Here is a 5,492-nt window from a genome sequence, read left to right as displayed (position 1 = left end):
ACAAAAACCTAAAAATAATCTGTTTTTAAATGTTTTGCACAGAAGTGTACACATTTTTATATGGCTACATGTTGAATTTGTGATGGTCAACCTATGTAAGCCATTCTAGATCTTTCACAAAACTTGATAAAACCGAATTAAGGCCTGTTCATAACAATGACAATAACTATAGTGGCAACTAAAGTTCTAATAATGATTCTAAATCTATAAGAACAAGAAAGTCACAGCACAGAGGAACGAAATGGTTGCAATTACTTTCAGTACGATTTTATTTTCAGCAGGTGAACAATAAAAACACTGACAATCAGAATCCCTGTGACTTTTAATAGACTGAGCATTTTAAGCGGCAGACGGCATAATTGCAATGCATGCTTATAATAAACAGAATGTTATCGTGCATTGGTATGGATGCTAATATTTAGGCTATTGTTATCATACTTGGCCTTTAGACACGCCCCCTCTTTCTACAGACATATTTGTAGGCTACCTATCAAGCTTAAGCAAGGCAAACTCTGCGTTTGTTTTCAAGTGCTTTGAAGCTCTCATCTCCCTCCAGTGACGAAATGCTTCACCGATGTCCAATCTTGCTTTGTCTCTTTATTTTTCTTTGTCTTGTTATTCCTTTTAGGAAACTCCAAACTCCAGAAAAATGCCACAATTTCATCTATCAGCCTTTCCATATATGGAGTGTCAGCTGTAAACAAAGAAAATGATTGACAAGCAGAAAGTGCAACAAAACAAACAAAAACGAACGGTGTCCCACTGATTTTTTTATGTTATTGTCTGTAGAGACTGGGTCTGTAAAAACAGATTTGCATGAAAACTCAGGGCAGTTATCATCTTTCAGGTAATTTGGACAGTTGGACAATTGGACAACAGTTTGACTGGTTGTCTTGGCAATTCTGTGCGCACTAGAGTGTCCTTTACTAAAGGGCTGCTTTATGAGATTTCACCATGCACTACAATTCATAACTCCATATATAACACATACACAGACCGATCAATTAAATGGTCTAACATGAAAGACAACATATATTTCATTTATATTATTTAGACATATTTGTATACATACTGAATATAAATAATTATGTATATTATGTATTTCTATTATATATTTCATTATGTATTTCCCTAGATGTGTAAAAAGTACTGAATGATAGCAGAGTTAAAGTATAGATACTGTGGATATAAATAAAAGCTGACCTATCTAGCCAGAAAGTCTGGATTTTACATTTCAAGGGTTTTAAAAGTAAAACATTTTTTTCTTCTTGGCTTTTGAAATCACCTGATGAAATCAAGAGATGGAGGCTATTAAAGTTACTTTGATGCACAGATTTCCTTTTTTAAAAGTTCAGTTGGCTACATAATTTGATTGCCTTGTTAGCTCAGTAAAATGAACATAACATGAAGATTGATTTATTTAAAAGACTGCTGACCTGCAAAAATATGAACTTTTTAGATCAACATAAATATACACACATTTAATTCGATTTATATTTGTTAGGAAATATGTACAATTTTACTTTTTTATGAGTTGTGTATAAAACTGAAAGCTAATGCAGATCAAACCCTGCCTGTCTGACTTGAAGTGAAACTTGTAGTAAATATACACATGGCATTTGTTTCACACATCAGACTAAGAAACCCAAGAAATCAGTTACTTAAAGCACACAGATTCGTGGTTTCCTCTAACTGTTGACTTTCAGTTCCTTCAGTGTAATTCTGTCAGAGGACATTCCATCTTCCTGTGTAGCAAAGCCAGATTTCAGTTTAAACGTTACAATGGTTAGGACTTTACCAACTAGTTCAGCTTTTACAAAAAACACCATTTCTCTCATGCACAGGATGTCTCGTCCAGAAGGGTGGGGGTGGAAAAGAAGCTTATGGCACAAAGAGAGCACATGAAATAGGGAGAGAGACCAAAAAAGGTGAACAGCAACACATCGAAAGATGTGAAAGGATTTAATTCACACTAGCCAGCCCCAGTCACACAGCGACTGACAGGCCACATTTAGAGACTTTGTCACTACACATTATTTCATTTCATCATGAAGGAAGACGCCAAGCAAAAGCAAGACATATTGAATAACATGGTTGTTATGAAAACCCCCAGAGCACCATTGCAGTGTTTGTCCTTGTATGAAATATATTGAGAGGCACAGGCAAGGGAAACTTGGGCTCACACACAAATCAACCAATTTTCATTAGCTGTTCAGTCATGGCCCATATGCAAAAGAATAGCTTATTATATGAGAAATTTCTATTTTTTTCTTCTTTTTTTAGAGCTGAACTGTTGTGTCAAAGTCAGTACACTGTTTGGCAAGCAATTATTTAATAAAGAAAGCATTTTCTATCTTCCATTTCCATGCAGGAAATAAAAGTAGTTCAGAAATACACACTTATCCACAAACTAAAATAAAATAATAATTAAAAAAACAGGAATAGTTCAGCCAAAAATGACAATTTGCTGAAAATATAACCTCAGCAAGATGTGGATGATTTTGTTTCCTCATTGGAACATATTTAGCAGAGAAATTTACTATTACATCACTTGCTCACCAATGGATCCTCTACAGTGAATGGGTGCCATCAGCACTGGAGAAATCAATATTATGGATAGAGGAGCAACAGTTTAAAGGTTTAAAGAATTTGTTTATTACAAACATGCAGCTCTTCACTTCACAAGTTGTTAACTTGGGCTATGTTCTGGAGTTGTGTGGATTATTGTGATGTTTTTATCAGCCGTTTGTACTCTCATTCTGACGGCACCCATTCACTGCAAAGGATCCATTGGTGAGCAAGTGATGTAATGCTTAATTTCTCCCAATCTGTTTTTATGAAGAAACAAACTCATCTACATGTTTGTCTAAGGTTAGTACATTTTCAGAAAATTTTTCTTTTGGGTGAACTATTCCTTTAATACAGAGTTACAGAGAAAAATTCTCCTTTTGTGCTCTACAGACAAAAAACTATAGCAGCATGCAGGTTTGGCATGACAGAACCTTGAGTAAATGACAAAGTGTTTTAATTTTTGGATGAACTATCCCTTTACAGGTGCATCTCAATAAATTAGAATGTCGTGGAAAAGTTCATTTATTTCAGTAATTCAACTCAAATTGTGAAACTCGTGTATTAAATAAATTCAATGCACACAGACTGAAGTAGTTTAAGTCTTTGGTTCTTTTAATTGTGATGATTTTGGCTCACATTTAACAAAAACCCACCAATTCACTATCTCAACAAATTAGAATATGGTGAAGAACCAAAGACTTAAACTACTTCAGTCTGTGTGCATTGAATTTATTTAATACACGAGTTTCACAATTTGAGTTGAATTACTGAAATAAATGAACTTTTCCACGACATTCTAATTTATTGAGATGCACCTGTATGTTCCTTTCACTCACAATTTTGTTATATTCAACTCTGGAATGAAATTAGATTTCAGTGTATCGATCAACAAATCCTACAATGCGTACTGCTAAAAATCAAGTTAAACTGCTGTACGGTAAGTGTGCATCATATATTGCACACTAAATTACTTATTTTATATCAGAGCCTTTATCAAAGCTCTTCAATATTTCAAGAGAAAACTATATAAAAAAAGTGCTTCCAGCAGTTATTATGTGGCGCTTAAACCTGTAAAATCTGGAAGCTTCCATTTATTTATTCAGACAAAATGACAATTCTCATGAATAATGTTATGTAAGTCTGGAGCTATGAATTCACAAAGTTATCTTATAGGAGGAATCGCAATGATCTAGAACTGAGGAGAATTTACATTTTGTATTTATATATTTTACAGAATGTACAGTTTTAGTCTGATATGAGCATATATCATGATGACGTACATGCATTTTACATACATCATGCTTGTTTTCTGTTATAGTGGTGATAAAAAAATTAAACCCTTTCTGTCTTCTTTCTTTTATCTCTCAAGCCTTTTAGAAATTACAGGCATTTACACTAAATCCACTCTAATCCCATGAACACTGAAAGCATATGATGGAACATTCCGCATGAACACATGATGGCACATGTGTCCCTGCCGCTTACACACTTCAAAGACATGGTTCTATACAAAGTACTTCAGTTCCCTTTAAACCCATTTGTTTATTTTGATCAAAAACACACTTTTTCATCTTAACTGATTCTACATGTTCAAAACCACCACACATGAAGATGCCATAGTAATAGCCAGTATCTGCTAAAAAGCTCCCCCAAAGCTTTAAACAAATAGCAGAGTATTCAGGGAACAAGTGTTTTCAGAATGAACGCAATGTCTTCTCCGGGGTTTTGAAATTCAAGGCAGCTTTATGGACAAAAAACTGACAGTGACTCTTTAGAGAAGGCCCACCAAAGAGCTTTGATCTGAACATGTCAGGAGACAAGGTGTTGAAACAAGTGTTGTCATGGCCTCTGGTTGCTTTAGTGATCTGGCTTACGTGGAATAGCTTATCTCAATCCTCTGTGCTTCCAGGAACATGTTGTCACCATTTGGTCCTTGCTGGGAAACTCCACATAAAGAGAGGAACAAAAAAGAGCACAAATTAATTTTTTATACACTTTAAAATCAATCACTGCAGTTTTATATACTCACAGAAAAAAAAAAAGTATTACATTGTCACTGGGGTGGTTCCATTTTAAAAGGTAGGCCTACTAAAATGTACAATTTAGGTACTAATACATACTTTTAAAATACTAATATGTACCTTTTAGTTTTACCTACCACCAAAATTAACGTCTTTTTTGAGAGTGTAGTAAAAATCATGTATGTACAGTATAGTTTCAAAAACAGGAGGGATAAGGGAAATGTTTTATGGTAATCATCAACATTATGCCACAAATTTGGTCAGCTTCTATTGAACTAAGAATGTTCCTTTAAAAGAATAAGCTGCTGAAAAACTGTAGCGACTTCAGGTCTGTTCACACACAATTCATCATTCTACTTCTTTAGAAAATGATGGCAATGAATGTCATAGATATATTTTTTTTAAAGTTAGATATTTCCTCAAAAGTTACATACTGCAATTTGTCACTTTTCAAATGTATGTCATGGATTTTACCACTTCCTCTAGGCCAACAGAAAAATGGGTTGTATGCATGTTTTGCCTAAATTGGCACATGAAAAATCCTGAATGCATTTAATATTAAAGTGTGGATTTAGGAGTAGATTTAAAGTAACACTTTTCTTTCACTGATGTTGATATCCATTCAAAAAAAGTGTTTTGTGCAGTTTGTTAAAATATGTATTTTCCTTGCTTGTATTTGCTTGCTGTTTACTTGTCCATCATTCATAATCTAAGTATGTGTCTATTGTTTGATGATGTGTTTTGCATTAACCATCAACGTCTTAATATATTGAAGGAATAGTTATTTACTCACCCTCAGGCATTCAAAGATGTAGACAAGTTTGTTTCTTCATCAAAACAGATTTGGAAAAATGTAGCATTACATCACTTGCTCACCAATGCATCCTTTGCAGTGAATGG

The sequence above is a fragment of the Sinocyclocheilus anshuiensis genome, unplaced genomic scaffold (genome assembly GCF_001515605.1).
Source record: "Sinocyclocheilus anshuiensis isolate Anshui unplaced genomic scaffold, SAMN03320099.WGS_v1.1 scaffold2481, whole genome shotgun sequence".
In the NCBI taxonomy this organism is placed as follows: domain Eukaryota; kingdom Metazoa; phylum Chordata; class Actinopteri; order Cypriniformes; family Cyprinidae; genus Sinocyclocheilus; species Sinocyclocheilus anshuiensis.
This window is presented reverse-complemented; position numbering follows the sequence as displayed.